The 20799-nt window shown below is 38.1% G+C and overlaps 1 protein-coding gene across 1 annotated transcript in view; it reads right to left on the reverse strand.

Moving 5' to 3' along the window:
- Nucleotides 1–20799, reverse strand: part of SOX5 (SRY-box transcription factor 5) — a 980574-nt gene that overhangs the window by 647362 nt on the left and 312413 nt on the right. Inside the window, exon 5 of the mRNA XM_059682385.1 lies at nucleotides 12281–12346. The gene's annotated coding sequence lies outside the window, so the exon portion shown is untranslated. The remainder of the gene's footprint in view (nucleotides 1–12280; nucleotides 12347–20799) is intronic.

Consider the following 20799-nt stretch of genomic DNA (forward strand, 5'->3'; position numbering starts at 1 on the left):
CAGAAACTATTTGTGGATGTGTTTATATCTATTGTTTTGAAGAACAACAAAAATTAATAAACTCCATGTGAGCTCACTGTGAACCTCTGAGGACAGAGTATGTCTTTTCTATTTACCATTGAGTCCCTGCATGGTGATACATGAAATAGCAACCTGACCTGTCAACACCCCCAATTCCATGTGTAGTCCTTCTCATTTGGGTCACAATGAACCAGAGGGGGAAATCCTCTGCCTTTCATATGGAAAGATGACCGTATTTGTGCAATAGCAGAAGATTTTGAGTGTTTTGGGTATTCTTAATTTATGGAGAAAAAAAGTTACCAGGGAAAAGAAACATCAGATGATAATGTGAGGTCCATGAACTCCAATTCCTGCAGGACAAGTCCACAGTAGAGGTTTGGTGAAATGGGAAATAGCAGAAACCCCTTTATGTTTATTCTCTGAGCAAAAAGAGGACTATGACCATCTTCCAGAATGGCTATCTGTGAGGCAGTAGCCTTTCAGATTTCCAGGACAACCCCCCCCCCCCAAAAAAAAGGTACAGATATAGCTGCATAGAAGGTCAAGGGTTGAGAGTCCCCGATGTCCATCCACTCTTGATGCTCCATGGTTGAGAGTTACTGAAGGAGAGCGCTGGCAGTCTGAAGGGGTCTCACTGAGGGCTGTGATAAAGGGACGCAAATGGGAGCCACAGCATGGCCAGTGTGACTGAGGTCATGAGAGGTGCCAGGAGGGATGAATGCCCATCACTAGTGATCATGATAAAACAACTGTGCAGTTCATCTGCGCCAATAAAAGTAGGTGAGGGCTGCAAAGCAGACATCACATTTTACCTTTCTACCCACCCTTGAGCAGTTAAATGTATCAAAAGACATGTACCAGAACCAAAACACCAGAGGAATTCTATCATGACCCACAATTAAAGCATGCTGCCATTTTCAGTCACAACAGCCAGTTCTCTCTGAGTCACTCATTGAACCAACTAAACGTAGATCTCTCCGCCTGAAAGGATGCCGTCTAAGGAAAAGGTGAAAGTCCCTACCCTTTACATCCAATCGTATCTCTATCTGGTAAGCCCGGGGAAGAAGTTCAACTGCATGGCTTGGAATAGAGCCCATGCCAGCAGATTGTGCTGGGTAGAAATAACACTAGTCTGTCTAGGTAAGATCAGTGCCAATGGTTCCAACTAAAATTAGAAAAAAGGAGACAGCACCTTGGCTCATGCTTATGTTGGAGACAAGACTCCAACTCCTGCTAAAGCCAAATGATGGCAATTCAATTCCTTCCTGCCAGTTGCAAATCCCTACACTACCACTGCAGCATTATCTAAAGACATTTGCAATCCAGTGCACCTAACAAGAGAAGTGATTCTTAGTCACTTAATGGGTTACCAACTCTAGTGCATACATTTATTCTGAGACAATAAGGTTTTTTTCAAAACTATAGGCAGACTGTTAAAAGAAAAAATAATTAGTAGAACCTTATTAATTTGAGGTAGATAAAGGATATTCATTTATTAATTTTAGTGTAAAACTAAAAAATAAAATCAAGGATAGAATGACATCACTGCCTCCTCAAAACATTATCAAAAGGCCCACAATAGCCCGGCCAGCTTGGCTCAGAGGTTGACTGTCAACCGATGAACCAGAAGGTCACAGTTCGATTCCTGGTCAGGGCACATGCCCGGGTGGTGGGCTCGATCACCAGTGTGGGGCATGCAGGAAGCAGCTAATGAATGATTCTCTCTCATCATTGATGTTTCTATATTTCTCTCCCTCTCCTTTCTTCCATGAAATAAATAACACACACACACACACACACACACACACACACACACACACACACACACACTGAATGGCCAGATTATTATGACTACCTGACGTTTGTAGGCAAATTAGCCATAATTTCACACTGAAGGGCCAGACCATTATAAATAGGGAAGCAGGTTGTTTACCACGACAGTAGAAGTGCTTTTTTTCTGAAGATATGGATAAACATCGCGATTTAACAGCCTTTGAACGTGGGAGATTTTATATATATATATATATATATATATATATATATATATATATATATATATATATATATATATATATATATATTAAAGGCCCACACCATTTTTCATGCATTTTAGCAAATATAATTTTGCTCTAATCTCATATGTGTCATGAGACACCATGTCATAGTGGAAACTGGGCCAGGAATCAGGAAATATGGATTCTTTTTCTGTATCTGTCACTTATTAACTATGTAAAATGATGCAAAATTTAACCTCCCTGAGCCTCAGTTCCTTGTCTATAAAATCAGTGACTTAGATAAGCACTATACAGAACCTAGATTCTGTATTGTTCTCTAAATCATTAGTGATCAGATTGTATTTTAAATGCTTTATGGTCTTTATAATACATCTTGATATCAAGTCTTTCATAAATCCTTGGTTTAGAAGTCAAATATATAGAATTAGAGGCCAAGTGCATGAAATCTGTGCACTTGGGGGGAGCGGGGTCCCTCAGCCCAGCCTGTGCCCTCTTGCAGTCTGAGAGCCCTTCAGGGATGTCCACCTGCCGTGGAAGCGGGAGAGGCTCTACCACTGCTACTGTGCTCACCAGCCATGAGCCCTGCTCAGGGTTTCTGGCTGAGCGGCGCTCCCCCTGTGGGAGGGCACTGACCACCAGGGGGCAGCTCCTGTGTTGAGTGTCTGTCCCTGGTGGTCAGTGTGTATCAGAGCGACCAGTCATTCCACTGTCCAGTCGATTTGCATATTAGCCTTTTATTATATAGGATAGACAAGGGAGTCTGATTCTAACTATTTAATTCTATAGAATTAAATAGTGTTGTGTTTTTTATTTGATCTACTTTGTCATGGCAATACACACACTTATAGATAGAGACAATATTTATGTCTCTTGGCAGATACTGTAACCTTTTTGGCAAAAGTCAAAGCCATAGAAAGTCTCTGTGATCATTCAAAGCATTCTTTGAAGAAAATTGTATACTGCAACCAGTCCTGTGCCCTAGACTAATTCAAGAATCTAAATGTCTGGGGAGAGTTTCAGGTGCTAAATGAGACAACACACTCAGAATATTCACCCCAAGGCCTCTGTCAGGTTGAAACTGCTTTTCATTCTACATAGGTAGAACAGTTGTGTAATTGCATCATTGCCCATAACTTCACTCCTAGGATTCTCAAGCAATCTACGGAATTTTCTTCAAATCACCCTAATGCTCAAAATGCTAATTAAGAACTCAGCTGCTGCTCAAGGATCCTTTGGGCCCTTCGTCCTCCAGGGAGTAAAACCTGGCCAGGAAAGCAGACCTCCATTCTTGCTGGTTGATGCTAGTAGACTATCAAAGATCTATCTGCACGGCACACAATTCATAACATGGTCAATAGGATAATCACTGCCCTGACTGTCAGCATCTGGAGTTCAGGTTTGATTTCTGGCTCTAGCTATTGGGATTCTGGGCCAAGTCCTGCAATCTCTCTGTTAAATGCTATTGAGAATGATGCTTCTTGAGTGTGTGCAATCCCAAGTTTGGTAAAAACATTTCCACTCCATATTGTGCACTAGTGTGAAAAGAAAATCTCTATTTTATCCTTTTTTAGGTTGCAGACTCCTTTGAAAAACCTGATCGAATCAATTGACCTTCATCTTTTTCTCTGGAAAAAAATATCTTCCAAATAATCTACACAAATGTTCATGTCAACTGAAGGGGTTCTCTGATGCTAGAAGGAGTTTCCATACGTGCAAGTGAACATCCTGGTCCAGAATACAAATCCTTTCTGTACTTATTAGCTATATGATTTTGGAAATGCTGAATGTGAGTTTCCTCTTCTATATAAAAAAAACACATAGGTAATAAAATCAATCTCTCTGCCTACATCTTATAACTATTTTGAGCATGAAAATTTTAAATATGAATGTATATGGAAACCAACTGGTGGTACATAGAACTCTGTGCAACTCTAAGTTGCTACTGTTCTAAGTTGCTATTAAAGAACTCTGCTGCTTGAAGGAGTACTACCCTGCCCCACAGGCACCATCAAGCTTGGGGAGGTCAGAGTTCCTTGTATACTAACATCTTACAAAACCAAGACACTGATAATGCAAATGGGCAATCTACAGACCTTATTCAAATTTTAACAATTGTCCTACAAATGTCCTTTTCTTGGATCATGAGCCAATATTTAGTAGCCATGTCCTCTTACTTTCTTTCCATTTGGGACAATCCCTCAGCCTTCCTTTGTTTTTCATGACCTTGACATTTTTTAAGAGCACCGCCAGTTATTCTGTACTATGTCCCTCAATTTTAATTGTCTGATTATTTCCTCTCAATAAAATTCATATTGTTCATTTTTGGCAAGAATGTGAGAGAAATGATTTGTTGTTCCTTTCTCAGTGAATCACAGGAGTTGTGCATGATTCTGATATATCTCATTAGTGGTTAACTTCAATCACTTGTTTTAGGTTTTATCTGCCAGGTTTTTCCACTATAAAGTTATTGCTTTCCCTTTGTAATTAATAAGTATTTTGAGAGGAGATATTTGACACTATGTAAGTACCTATTTGTGATCATATTTCCAGCCCTAATTTAGCATCCAGAGATGATTGTGGCCTGAAAAAATTATTACTGTGGCATTTACCAAATGGCGATTTTACATTTCCACCATTATTTCTACTGTTACTAAGTGGTATTCTACAGTTATAAAAGAACTTCCTTTAGTCAACATTTATTCAATACTTTTTATAACAGTGAGAACCATATTGAATGCAATTTATTATTTTATTGTCCCCGATGTGACCATTAGGAGCTACGTCAGGTTGGCTCCAGTATACTTTCAACATGTTTGCATCATTTTGTAGGTCTTCCTTACTTTCTTGCACCACAAGATACTCCATTATCTAATTATATACATAGTTTTCCTATTCTAACCCTAGAATCATTCTTTCTATAAGAATTGTTTTTTCTTTTATTAGATAATCATATTCAGAAATCAAGATCTAGGTACTAGGCGTACTCATCGCTATTGAAGTATTATTGCTTCTCAACTCTCTGCACTATTTTCACTTGGCAGGACAGCCTGAAAATCACAATATTCATTCACTACTTTTATAGTTGAATGGTACCCACTGTGTAGAGTCGCCACAGTACATTCAACCACTCTCCTATGCATAAGCATTTCAATAGTTTTAAATATTTTACAATTATGAGCAATGCCACAATGAATAATTTTAAGTATGTGGTTTTCATATTGTTGAAGGTATGTCTTCTTGATAAATTCCTAGAAATGGGATTATAGGGTCAAATGTGATTATATGTAATTTGTTAGACATTGCCTAATCCTTGTGCAAAAGGCTTGTCCCAATTTCCCTCACTATCAGAAAACTATGAGAATAACGCCTACATTTTCAACTCTTCCTTAAAATCATTTTAGCAGAGATGCTGAGTAGCATTTGAGTGGCTGATTTATGTTTACTCTTCTCTCTGAGTACAGATATCATCTAACCATAATGCTAACAATCAAAGAAAAGGTTTACATAACTGTAAAGGAAGAGGAAGAGAAAGAACAAGAGCTGGGAAAAATCATTCATGGGGAAAAAATAGTTGGCTTTGATCACAACAGCACAGGATGGAAACATAACTTAGAGTCTTCCCTTTGAAAGCTTAACAAACCAAGAAGGTTTTACAGTAACTTTGCCCATGGCCAAGATCCAGCTCTGTCTCCTTTATGTCCCGAAGACCCATACCAATATTACAATAAATCGCACAAAGTACTTGAATTATCTGCTTAAATGCCTATCATTAGATGTTTAGTTTTGAAGTCAAGACGATCTATTGATCAATATATGTATCTCAACTCCTAGCACAATGCTAAACACATAAAATGTTATGTTAAATTTTTATGGTTGCGTTTTCCTGATGAAATTTTTAAAAGCTCATTAAAATAAAAACAAACATTTCCTGAGTGCTTACTCTGTTCCACACACCATCCTAAATGTTTTACATATATTGCCCCATTTCATGCTCTTAACAATCATAAAAGATTGGTTGTATTATTACCCCATTTAATAGATGAGAAAACAAAGACTTGGGAAGACAAAGTACTTGCCTAAGGTGACATATCATGAAAAAGAGATGGGATTTCAGTGGAATTTGAAGTGAGGTCTTTCTCATCCCAAAGCCCTTTCTCCTTCACTTCCCAATTCCTGATGCCCTTTACATCAACATCATGTAGGCAGGTTCCTACTCTGCCCACTGTCATGCCAAAGCTAATTCTATATTAAGGATTTCAGACCATTGTGTTGCTATTAAGAATAAAAGGAAAGGTGGCCATTTTAATGGTTTCCAAATAGACTCTTAAAAAGCTTTCTGAGATTTTTACCTTTTGGCAAACAAAGCTTTGGCTCGTCTGATACATGCACACACTTATCACCCCCTCGTGACTTGGATTATGTACAAGCATCCTATTAAAGAGTTTTTAAAAGACTGAAATGTGGTTTCCTTTCTGACAGCAAAGGGAAAATAAAAAGATGTTCTTTGCCCTCCTGTTCTAATCTGCTTTTGGAAGTCAAGTCTGCAATTCCCAGAACTCTATCACCAGCTTGTTACATTTCCATAAATCTGTCCAAGAATACAACACTGTTCACCCAAAAAATGTAATGTAAACTGTGAAACACATGCACATGATACCTGGATCCAATTTGCCCTCATTTTGTATATATACGTGAAAATAAAGCAATGCCTTAACTCTTACAAATGCCAATATCACATTACTTAGATAAATGCCACCAAATCATTATTGAAATTCTGATAGCATTCACCTTACTGGTAAAAGAAAATTACCTGTAATGCATAGTTTAAATAATTACTTTTAAACAAAAGCTTCTCTTCTGCATTGCTTATTTATCTTCCGAGACCAACTCAGCAGGGCTATGGATTTTATTAAAATTGCCTTCAGACTGCTAATGGCAGGGCGTCTGTTAGCACAGGAAAAGTGATGGCAGTTTGACTCCTATTCCTAATATTGGGAGTTAGTCCAGACACTTAAGAGCCAGAACTCTGCTGTGCATTTGACTATGTTATCAACACTTTAGTTGCTAATGATACTAGTGACAGCATTTCAATATGATGGGTCAGACTTAAATAGGAAAGCTTATAATTGTGCTTACAGAACCAAAGAAACTCCCAGCTCCCCCCGCCCCCCAATCCCTTTTATCAGAAGATCAGCTGGTGTTAGGCTTCCTGACTGGGAATTATTTGGTAAGCGTCTGTTCAATACATTTTTTTCCTTCTCTTTTCTGCACCTTGAATGGGGAGCCTCCCTCCGCACCTGATATCCACTCATTCAGAAAGTGACAACTGACAGCCTTCCCGTGGAGCAGCCGTGTGCCAACCACCCAGCAGAGGGTCACACTGATGACTTCCCTATGGCTTTTATTTTCCCCAGGGAATTCCACAGGCAAGGCTGACTGCTTGCCAGAGATGCCGAGTGCCGCAACCGGCAGCGCTAAGAACCCCCCATCCTTCTTGATGGGAAGCAGTAAGCAACTGTGCTGAACACCTGTGTCAGCCCCTGTTCCTGGGGACACCCTGGGCAAGCACTCACTCAGCATTCAGAACGGGGCTCCCCTCATCTAACTGGCACTTCTGCCCCAAAACTTCACAGTAGTCATATGATAATAGTGGTGTTTGTCAGATCTCTGTAACATCAGCGTGTTTACTGTAAATAGGATCACTCCAATAATCCATGAGCTAAAGATTTTACTATAAATGTTTAAAGGCAATCAGCCACAATGAATGGATTTCCTGTTATTGTGGAAGTAAAAACAGAATTCTCCATCACTTCCTCATCATGATTCCATAGATGAAAATGATGAAAAAAAAATCCATAGATGAAAAGGGCAAGAAAGAAAATGGAGACAGTAAATTAAAGCTTCTAAGAACCATATATATTAAAGGAGAGGTAGCTGGAGGAAGAAGGACCAAAGGAAAGTTTTTATTTATCTGTTTGTTTTAAGATGGGAAACCTGAGCATGTTTACATGTTGAAGGTTTCAGTAAAGAAGAAGTGGAAGATACTAGAGGGTAGGATCCATTATGCTCTGGCCAGTGTGGCTCAGTGGGTTGAGCATTGTCCCTTGCACCAAAAGGTTGCCAGTCAGATTCCCAGCGAGGGTACATGCCCAGTTGGGGGCTTGATCACTGGTCAGGGTGTGTGTGGGCGGCAACTGATAGATGTTTCTCTCTCTCTCCCTCTTCCTTCCTCTCTATCTAAAAAAAATAAAATAAAATAAATACAACAAAAATAAAAAAGAATCAATGTTTCTGAAACTGTCCTAGGAAATGGGGGATGAGCATAAGTGAAGACCCTGGACCTTCAGAGAGAACAAGAACCTCCTTCACCCAGAAAAGGACAGGATCACACCAGATTCAATAATTGTAGGTGTGTTTGTATATTTGAGGTAGGCATACCCTCTCCTCCCAAAAATAATGTTGAAGAACAACTTCCTTATTTCTCTGTTGAATAAATAAGAATTTTTAGGAAAATTGTATTACATACTCATAAACAAATAGGATATATATGCTACATGAATGTTTTGGTAGCCAACTAATGGAAATCTAAGCTTAGATACCTAATTACATTTCTAAAACTATTGTTAATGTATTGATTTACATTTGAAACATTTTTAAAATATATTTTTATTGATTTCAGAGAGTAAGGGAGAGAGAGGTAGAGAGAGAGAAACATCAATGATGAGAGAGAATCACTGATTGGCCACCTCCTGCACACCTCACACTGGGGCTCGAGCCTGCAACCCCTCTAATTGAACCATGACCTCCTGTTTAATTGGTGGACACTCAACCACTGAGCTATACTGGCTGGACTGAAATATTTTTAATAAAATAAAGTTATTTAGAAATTGGAAACTGCTGCTAAAAAAAAACACCAATAGAAGGAACCTCCACCTCTTAAATTTTTTAATAGTCACTTTGATTCTTTGAAATGATAGTAATAATAATTTTGGAAATAACCCTTCCTTCTAAGGATCAATAATGTCTTCTTTAACCTGATAATCTTTCTAAAGATAAATATGGACATTTATCTCTGTTATTTATATGAAATAATATCCCTTATTTTCTCATTTATATTAAAAAATGGTCACTTCTTACTAACCAATTTTTATTTACCACCTAATATGTGTACCCAGGCTTAAAAACTGTAATGTAACTGCAAAGACAATAACAGTGCCTTTCTCCTTACAGGAAACAGTGGTCATTGGCAGGCAAATACAGGTTAAAGACCCTAAGTCATCAGGCTGGTAAATTTCAGAGCTAGTTCCAGAATTCATGTCCTCTAATTCTTACTAAGTTGTTATTTTTTAAACTATTCTATGTATCTCCTAGTAAATATTCTTCTGAGTCATGTGATTTATTATAATAAAACCATAACATAATTATCAAACATCTTCCTTTGCAAATAGAAGATAAAATTCATGACTTATTTGTGTACTTATACAAAGCTATGTAGTTAGTTTTGGTAGAAATTATAGATGGCAAACAAATGGGAAATTGGGTTGTGCAAAGGATCTAATCAAAGGTACACTATTTAACTATTCCATGACATTGTCACTAATGTCCCTATTACAAAACAATAAACTATTATACAAAATCAAATAACATGATTCAAATGCAAAATAATTCTGCAATTTAAGAATATGAAAAATAAAAATGATAGATGTACTATCATTAGTTCCTTGAACACAATCATAGGACAATATCTTCCTCAGATAAAATTGCTCTGATCATTGTTAATTTATTTTCATTTATAATTTACATTCTGTGGTTAAAGTGTAATTTTAAAAATGCTTTATACAACCTGTATGACTGAGTGTCATGTGAGACATATCATGCCCCTTATTGGCTAAAACCCCTTTGATGATTCCCATCTCACTCAGAACAATAGTCAAGGTCCTACCATAGTCTACCAGGCCCTATGTGATGGACTGAATATCATCCTCCCATTCTCATCTCTTGTCCACTCCTTCATCTCTTCCTAACATACTGCCCTTCTTGAAACTCCTTTAACACACCAAGCACACTCCTTATACTTGTTCTTGCCAATGAATGTAACTCTCTTCACCCACATATCTAAATGGCCCCCACTCTCACTCTTTTTAGGTCTGTGTTCCATTCTCTCCTTTTCAGAAAGGCCTTTCTTAGACACAGTGTCTAATATAGCCTCCCACCATTCTCTATTTATTCTATTTTATTTTCTTCTTAGTACTTATCCCCATAAACATATACATCAAGATCTTCAACTTACGTTTCCCTCCACTAGAATAAAAGCTCCAGGACAGTAAGAACTCCTGTTATATGAATGAATGAATGAATGAATGAATGACTAGATAATCATCTTTTCATTCCATCTATCTAAACAGAAAATGTCTCCAGAAAAACAACATTAAAAAATATAAGCTTAAAATTCTTGATATCTTCAAATATCAGTAAAATCCAAAGTATCAGCATAGATTGTATTCTTTATCAAATTATAAATTGGTAAAGATGGCAAATGATGATGTATTTTCTGTGTGTATGCACAATGCTGTGTGCAGAATTATTTGTACTCCACAAGCTGGAAGGCAGCATAATGCAGTAGGCCTGCATCATGTCAAAAAACACAGAGTTACCTCTGTTAGCAATATTTCATGTGACATGGTTGGCAACTTAGATTTATAAAATAGGAGGACTGGATTGAGGTTCTTTCTATCTCTCAAGATTAGGGATAACTGAAGCATTTGTCTCTTCTTTCTTGATTTCGCTTCCAGAAACACAGGAGCCAGATTCAATTTAATGTCAGTATTTACATTAACAGGGGATGCCAAGAAGAACCATCACTTGGGGCTTCAATTTATTTCTTTTTAATGTTTAGTTCAAGGATATTTGTAAACTAAAAAATTTGGGGATATTAACTACCAGAAAAACTCTTTATAAAAGTATTACCCAAAAGAGGTTCTCAACTCTGCAAGAATCCATGCAGATATACTGACAAACCCAACTACTAAGGCATATCATTCTAAATATAGCTTTTTTGTTTCAGGACTCTCTATATTTATTTATAAGCAGAGATGTTAGCAAGATCGACTTGAAATTATTTTCCTTTAAGATGGAGGGTAGTATTCTCTCACGATACATAACAATAATAAACTGTGTAGTCCCTAATGCTAATGCTAGAAAATCACTAAATCCCTGAAGCATCCAGGGAGAACTTGAAGCTTAGCTCCTTTCTGAATAAGCCATTTTATTTCAAGAGGTGTGATCAGACTGAAGGACAAAGGCATTATCTCTGTGTGATGAAAACTGAAAATCCACTGGTGGTTGCTCAATAGGAGACCTGGAGGTGGAGGGGCTAAGTCCAACTGCAGAGGAGTTGTGGAAGTGGTAACACCAGAGGGGTAACAGAGCGGGAAAGGATCCCCAAGCTTCTATCAATAACTAAGCAACAATAGTGAGAGTGGTAATCACTGTTTAAAACAAGTGGGAGGCTTCTCTAAAGCTAGAGATGAGAACAAAGTCACTCAGGGTGAAGCCCAGGGCTATGGGACTGCAGACGTCAGCTTGGTTCCAGCTTACTGAGGAGTGTGGCTAACACCCAGCCTTCCACAATGGCTGACAAACGCTCATAGCAGACCCTTTGACTGCTGGGATCTTCCTATTGACATATAAATTGTCTGTTTTAATTAACCTTCATTTTACACATGGTAGTCGACATTCAGTACTTAAGATTAATGTTAGCAAACAGATTGATTCTGAAGAGTGTCAAGAGCTTTTGGAGGTGTACCCAAACCCTGAGAATACAGCTGAGAAGAAAGAAAACTTGGTTTTCATGAACCAATTGCTCTCCTACGACAATTACATAGTCACATTTTATATGATTTAAGGTTTTGATTCTAAAAATATTATCAAGAAACTTTCACCTCAAAACACCTTACATACCATAAAGAATAATAGAAATCAGGATAGATTGATATATATTATTAGGTTGTCAATTTCCTTCTACTCTTGAAAATTTCTTTAAATTATGTTTTCACCTCCAAATCCTAAAAAGAACATACCCAAAGGCTGGATTTTTCACGTAAAGGTGTTAGTCATGATTTGCAAAACTGAGAACGTACTAACTAAGCACATACTACAAGAACTAAACATGTGGCAAGAGATGCAAGAACCCTGGAATGGATAGCAAAAGAATGAACAGCAAATGAAAATGAAAATGTCCTGACCTGCTGAGTCTCCCAGTCCAATCTCTCCCACTCGTGAAGTCCTTGTATTATCTATAGCTTCCAATGCTATAAAAAAAAGAGAGAGAGAGAAAAGGATTTAGTGAGAAGTCAAAGTAATTCCAAAATACTTAGGTGAAAAAAAATTAAACATCATAAAGAGAGTTAAACGAGATTCCTGAAACAAAACTGTGGAAGAAGTATTGTCATTTTCATTGTAATAATTTTCAAAAGACCAGATTCATAGCCATGTAACAAGGTCAGACTCAGGACTGTGCCAGTTAATGGTTGATAAATGAATAATGAACAATTGAAAAGCAAACTTTTATAAATGACAGTCAAGATATAATTAAGGACAGTTTTAATGTAAAAATATGAGCCAGTTATTTTGAAGCTTTACCAATTAAATCACTTTTTAAAAAACTTTATGTTATTAGTTCAGTCATGTAAGTACATGTGAGGGTGCGTAGCCTTGGGACTAGTTTTATTGAAACAATTTTAACCATCTTTACAGTCCACGATGGTTAACTTAAAGTATACCTATAATACATTACTTACAGCTATAGTACTTCATGAAAAACATGTTAATGGGCACTAAAACTTATTAAATGCAGACTAACACTTATCAAAGCACACTGCTGTATTCTACTAGGATACTAAGTTGTATAAAAATATGAGTTTTACAAACTCACTGGATAATTCCTAGGTTAAAAATCACAACAAAAATAAATTTTTTTTAAAAAAAATTTCAATATACATAACTATTTTATCATGATTTTATTACTTATTTATGGCTATAGAATCCTATCTAATAAAAGAGAAAAATGGTAATTCGTGTACGACGATACCCTTTTCATTGGCTAATCAGGGCTATATGCAAATTAACTGCCAACTAAGATTGGCAGTTAACTGCCAACAAGATGGCGGTTAATTTGCATATGTAGGCACAATGCAGGGAGGCGAAAGGGAAAGCAGGAAGAAGCCCCCTGCCACTGACAGTGATCGGAAACCCAGGGGGGAGCTAAGAGCTGGGGGGCAGGGCAAAGGCGGCCCTGGGGCCGCCTTTGCCCTGCCCCCCAGCCATGACTGGAGAATCAGGTGCCTTTGCCGCCCTGGCCAGTGATAGCAGGAAGTAGGGGTGGAGCCAGCGATGGGAGCTGGACACGGTCGAAGCTGGCAGTCCCAGGAGCTAGGGGTCCCTTGCCTGAGCCTAAAGCGAAGCCCACGATCGCGGGGCCGCTGCAGCTGCGGGTCCCCGCTGCCCGAGCCGGACACCTAGGCCAGAGGTGTTAGGCCTGGGCAGGGGCAGAGCCTGCAACCGCGGGGAGCTGGGGGTCCCCTGCCCAGGCCTGACACCTCTGCCGGAGGCCTCAGGCCTGGTCAAGGGGCCGATCCGGTGATTGGTGATTGGAGGGTGATGAGGGTCAACTCCTCTGGCCGAGGCATCAGGCCTGGGCGGGGGGCTGAGCCGGGGATTGGGGGGATATGATCGTCCCCTTGCCCAGGCCTGAAGCCTGGGTCAGAGGCGTCAGGCTTGGGTGGGGGGTGGAGCAAACGATCAGAGGGAGATGGGGGTCCCCTGCCCAGGCATGATTCCTGGGCCAGAGGCCTCAGGCCTGGGCGGGGGCCAGAGCCAGTGATCGGGGGGAGATGGGGGTCCCCCTAGGCAAGGGGCCGATCCTGTGATTGGAGGGTGATGGGGGTCAACGCCTGAGGGCTCCCAGTATGTGAGAGGGGGCAGACTGGGCTGAGGGACACTCCCCCCCCCCACACACACACACACCCAGTGCACGAATTTCATGCACCGGGCCCCTAGTAATTTCTATAAAGGAAAGTTCATCAGCTATTCTCAACTCTTTAAGCTTTGGCTCCCCAAAAGATTAAGTTCTATGGTTAAAAAATGTTTAAACATTTGTTAATGATTTTCGTCATCTTGTTGGCAACATATTTATTAAAATTTTAAAAATATAAATTCTATAAATTTCTTGTATGTGATGGTAGAGTGACCTGTATCATCAACCTGCTTATGTGGTCAGTATTTTTTTTTAACTTTTTAAAATACACTTTATTGAATTTTTATAGAGAGGAAGGGAAAGGGATAAAGAGCTAAAAACATCGATGAGAAAGAAACATTGATCAGCTGCCTCCTGCACACACCCCACTGGGGATGTGCTTGCAATCAGGGTACATGCCCTTGACTGGAATCAAACCCAGGACTTTTCAGTCCGCAGGCCGACGCTCTATCCACTGAGCTAAACCAGTGAGGCATGGTCAGTATTTTAAGTAAGACTTCAAAATTCTCCCTTTAGGATAATGGATTTCACCTCTCGGGTAAGGGTCTAACATACCAGAGGCAGGGATTTGGAAGTGATCTAGAATGAGGCTACTGTATAACTTATTTTTTTAATCTTCACCCGAGGATACCTCTTCCTATTGATTTTATATAGAAAGAAAGGGAGGGGGAGAGAGAAAAGGAAACACTGATGTCAAAGAGAAACTTTGATGTGATAGAGAAACATCTACTGGAGCCTCCCATATGTGCCTCAACTGGGAATCAAACCCACAACTTTTCTAGTGTATGGGAGGACACCCAACCAACTGAGCCACCTGCTTGGGGTTTTTAAACTTCTGATTATTCGTTTATATAAGACTTTTCATTTTTAAAAGCCTCAATAATTTTGGAAGACTTTTGGAGTACCTAAATGCTTTTGAAGTATATAAAATAGTAGAAATTATATACCAATACAAAGTGGGATTTATATGAGGGAGTTGGTTTAACTAAGTTGGTTTAACATTAACATCTAAATATCAAATGATGTAACATACCATAGTGATAACATTAAAAACAAAACCATATGATCCTCTCAATAGATGCTGTTTTCAAGAGAAAAATCCAATACCCTTTCATGATGAAAACACTGACAAACTAGTAATAGAAGGAAACTTCCTCAATCTAATAAAAAGCATTTACAAACAAAAACAAAAACAAACACACATGCACACACACACAATTATCATACTTAAGGGTGAAAGACTGACTGCTTTTCCCCTAAGATGAGGTATAAGACAAGGATGTCCACTCATAGCACTTCTGTTTAGCACTGAAACTAGAGTTTATAACCAGGTTCATTAAGAAAGATAAATAAATAAAATATATCAATATTGGAAATGAAGAAGTAAATAGAACTATCTCTACTTGTATATAACATTATTTTATTTTTAAAATCCTAATCAATTCACTAAAAAACTATTAGAATTTATGAACAATGTCAATAGGGTTGCAGAATACTTGATCAATATGCAAAAATCAATTCAATTTCTATACACTAGCAATGAACATTCTGCAAATTGCACTAAAAAGACAATTTCATTAACAACATGAAAAAGCATAAAATCCTTAAGTGTAAATTCAATAATAGATGTGAAAAACTTGTACATCAAAAACCAAAATAACATAAAAATATTAGCTTCTTCTTCAAGGAAACACCAAAAGGTGGATGATGTTGATGGTGTGGGAATCCCTGGGGGCCCTAGAATAGGAGGCCATGGCAACTTCCATGGAGAATTTGGCAGTGGCATCAGGGCCAAGGTTGCAGCTGGGGACAGGGTCAGGGCAGGGCCCCAAGGCTGAGGAGCTCAAGGAGTCAAGGACAAAGACAAGGAGTGAAACCCTGTCACCAAGCTGGGCTACTTGGTCAAGGACATTAAGATCAAGTCCCTGTAGATTGATCTCTTCTCACTGTCCATCGAGGAATCCGACGTCCTTGAGGACATCCCTCAAGGACAGCTTTTAAAAATTATACTGGCACAAAAGCAGACCCCACTGGCCAGAGGACGTGGTTCAAGGCATTTGCCGCCATTGGGGACTACAAAGGACATGTTGATGAGTGTTAAGTTCTCCAAAGGAGTAGCCACTGCCATCCATGGGGCCATAATCCCGGCCGAGCTCTGTATTGGCCCTGTGCTGCAAGACTACTGGGGAACAAGATCAGCAGGCCCCACACCTCCCTTGCGAGGTGACTGGCCTCTGTGGCTGGGTGCCCATGCACATCATCCTTGACCCCACGAGGAAGCAAACACTTTAAAAATATCAAATTTCAGTGATAAAAGTTAAGGTTCTCTCTTCTATGTACTTAATCTTTCAATGAATTCATTTAAAGAAATACTCAACGGCTACATTATCCCAGGAGATTATATCACATTTACCCAATTTTGTGATGATAAGAGTTATATGATTAAGTAGCCTGATCAATCCAGTTATACAACCTAGCATGCTTAACTTCTTTGTTTATTTAACCCATGTTTGACTATTCAAGTATACTTTCTACTGTTGAAATTTAAATAAGGTCCCATTTTCTTCTCCAAAGTGTGCATGAATATTGGTTTGAGTTAAGTTGGAGATCTGTTGAATAGCAACCATCTATCCCTTAATCTGTCCATTCACTCAACAGAAAGTTACTGGGTGCTTCTCATAAGATAATGTATATTTTATAAGGTAGAATGGGGAAATAAAAGTAATATATGTTTCAGGATTATGTAGAATTCATTTTGAGTTCAGGCCTCAAGTTACTATAGGTGGCAAAACCTTCCTGAACCTTAGTTTCCTCATCTTTAAAGTGAGGAATAATTTCCCTAGTATGTACTTACAGAACCTAATAAAAATGTTAATTCTCTTTGTCTAGCCTTCTTTAAATGCTAAGAAGATTAATCAGACATGCATTCTGCATTTTAGGAAATAACAGTATAACACAGGTTATAATGTGTATAAAGTAAATAAGGTGAAAAATTATAAAGGAGACATTTCAAGTGATAATATAAGAAGTGAGGTTATTCATTCCAGATAGCCATAACATCACCATCACCAAATAGACATAGCATTTATATGGTTGACTAATAAGCTAATTAAATAATTATCAAGTAAAGAAAATAGATCAATAATCTTAGCCTGTTCCCAACAAATTCTGAGTAATTGCAAGTTTAACCTTATGAAAGAGATGCTTACTTGTTGGTATTGTTTCTTCAGATAATGACTAAAAATGCCATATTTTCTCTATGGAGAATTTATTAATTCCGGCTTTCCCAGCTCCAGCATTTACATGTGACCACTGGAACATTACTTACTGTCTTGGTTCCTCTCTTTCCTCATCATTAGGTGGGAATGATAATAATGCATGCCTTATAAAGTGATTAATAGAATTAAATGAATTAATTGCTGTCAAGTATAAGAGTATCTGGTCCATTGAGTACCGTTGAATAACATTAAGTACTCGATGTTAGATCATCTTATTACTCTTATTATAATCTTTCATGCCATTGCAAGAACATGTACAAGTATTTTAATCAAATGTAAAATTACCATTCAATGGGAAGGTGAAATGTCATAGGGAAGCTTTTATATGCATATTGATGAAACTCATAGTAGCCAGAAGAATTATGTTCCATGACTGGCCAGTACTATATCATGTGCCTTTGTGGTAGGTGGAGAATGAAGAAGCAGTTCTTCCAAAGGAAAGGGTGAGTATGTGTGAAGAGTGCGTATGGGGTGAGGGGTTCTCTTTCTAGAGAGGAGAGTGATAAGGAACGCTGAAGGACAAAGCAACAGTTGTCTAACCACATCTACTATGTGAATAGGGATGGCCTTTGCTTGTCATAATCCCAATTTTCTAATTTAACTGAACCCAGATGTTAAACTAATAAATGATTTATATTAACTTAGAACTCTTGGATTAATAAGTCCATAGGCTGAGCCTAGAGGGAGACTCCTTTCCCTCACAGTCTGCATCTAATTGGTCATTGAATCATGCTCTTCCCATTTTAAATATCTATAAAATCTGTCTCTCTTCATTTCTATAGCTATTAACTTCCTACACTCTTGTGCTTCTCTTACCTTAGCTGAGCTCTTCTCTTTGCTCCAGTCTCAAACTCTACACATGTGACAACCTGGGCCTGTTCTGTCATTCTTCTGTGCATACTCTTCCCTCCAAACTCAACCCAATTACTGAGTCTTCTCAGGGAATTCTTCCTAGCTCTCCAAGGGATACTGAGGAAGTTCTCATTTCACAGGACCTACAAGTGGTAGGTTAGCATACATATGGACGTACCCAGTTAAGGGTTATGTCAAATTATTACAATATTCCATGCCGAAAAGCTACATGGTAAACTGTGGCCTTTCATTTGTAGCTACTGAAAGGTGAAAGTGGTTCAAATTTCTTCAAAAAAATTTGGATCACATATATCAGCCATCTTACACATGTTCATATGTACCTTTATTTCTGAAAATATGTATCTGAAGAAATAATTCTAAAAATAAGAAAAGTTCATGCAAAAAATATATTTATCTAAAATTATTTGGAATATAAAAACAAAATAAGTTCAAATGGCTAACAGTAGAGCATTGGTTAAATAATCTATAGATCATCTCCCTGCAGAGGAAAAGGAGGCTTAGTAATTAGCAGAGCCCTGGTTCCAAGAACACTCTGTGATTCCAGGGCCGGAAAAAAGTCCCTAAACTGATTTTGTTCCAAAATATCAATGTTCTAAAATGGTAATTATGGCTAATAGGCAGAGGATCTGTAGTTCATATAACACACAGACACATACAAGATATAATAAAAACGACTAAAAGGATAAATGTGAAGATGTTACAATTTTACTTTTAGAAATATAGGAATTTATTACCTTCTTTGGCTAATCTACATTTTCTAACTATTTCTCCAAAAACATTAAACAACTTTCATAATAATAAAAAGATTATTAAGAATTTAAAAATTCTATACAAATTGAAAATTGCTATTAAAGAGAAATAAAAGGTTTTACAAAAGCTCTGAGTTGGCACCCAGTGCCTCATATAACCCCATCTTCCTCCTCAGCACATAGATGCCCACTGGACACTTCATCTGGGTCCATTTCCTGTGTAGTAGCCAAAGGTCTTTTTAAAAGCCATTTATTTACTTATTTAATTATGTGTTAAAATGCATTTTTATGCATCAGACACCTAATCTACACCAGCTCTTTACTTCACAGCCAGCCTGTGAAGTGTGCATTATCAATGCTTAACAAATGGGCAACATGTGGCAGAGCTGGTATGTGAACCCAAGACCAGAAGACTTCAAAATGCACTTTCCTTCCAATAGAGCACACGGATCTCTTCAAAATGCACCCATCTATGTATCAATTCCCCATTTTGTTTTCTTTTCAAGTGTTAGTAATGTGTCATATAAAGGAATTGTTACTAATATGGAAATGAGCTAGTCAGGTTATAATGGGGAAAAATACAAGAATGGGAGGCCTCCCCCTACCACTGGTCATTGCTCCTTTACTTTCTTTTATTTCCTGAATAGTGCTTAAAACTACTTTGTTGTGTGTGTGTGTTTTATGAACTTGCCTATTTTGTTCATTATTTTACCTCTAGCACCTTATAGTGCCTAATTTAGACTGGATTTTAATATATACTTAGCAGATGAATGAATAAATATATCCATGAGAACATGTGTAAATTCTTCTCTTTACTAGCTGTGTCTCTTGACAAATCTACCAACCTCTCAGCTTTTAAATCCCCAGTTCCTTAATGCAATACTGACTTATGAGTTTAACTTCATTCATTCAAAACTATTTATTGAGCACCTATTATATACCAGCATCTTTTGTTCTAAGCAATGTGATAATAGCAGGGAACAAAACAGACAAAAATCTCTCATTACTGATGAGTAAAGAAAGATAAGAATATAACTGGTTAGATGGTGATAACTATTTTGGAGACCAAACAGCTTGTGAATAGGAATCAGAGAGGAGGATCTATAGTGTCAAGATGGGTAACTGAGAAACAGGACGTCTGAGAAAGGAGGTGAAAGACCACACATATGCATATTGGATCTAAAGAACTTTTCACACAGTGAGACTAGCAAGCTGGCATGATTGTATTTTCAGAGTGGCTAGATGGCAGTGAGTGACTGAGAGACTAATGGGCACTGAAATCAGTTAAGTGAGCCATTGGAAGAGTTTGAACAGAGTGGAATATGTGTGACTTGGAGGTTTTTATTCCTCAGTAGGGTTGCTATTGGCATTTTAGATGGGCAACTCCCCTTTGTCCTCACCATTGGGCACATGGTGGGTGGGTCATTCAGCATCTCTAAACTCAGCCCACTAAATAACAGTAGTATTTTCCATACTTTTGACAACCACAATGCCCCCATTTATTCCAGGTGTATGTTAAGAATAGACTGAGGGTGGGTGTAAAGGTAGAGTCTGTTTAAATATTCTAAGCTATAGTTTATATTATCTTGAGCCAGGGTGGCAGCAGTGAATTTAGAATATATTTTTTTGCAGATTGGATTTGCCAGTCAATCAGATGTGTGTATGAGTGAAGGTAGAAGTCAAGGATGATTTTCCAGGTGTTTTGAATAAGAAAAAAAAAGATGTAGTTGCTCTTCATTGAAATTGTGAAGCCTGAATGTGGATGGAGCAGACTTGGTGAAGAAAACAGGAATTCGGTCAAAACACATTAAAAACTGCTATGCAAAAGT

Source organism: Myotis daubentonii, chromosome 2, assembly GCF_963259705.1.
Source record: "Myotis daubentonii chromosome 2, mMyoDau2.1, whole genome shotgun sequence".
NCBI lineage: Eukaryota > Metazoa > Chordata > Mammalia > Chiroptera > Vespertilionidae > Myotis > Myotis daubentonii.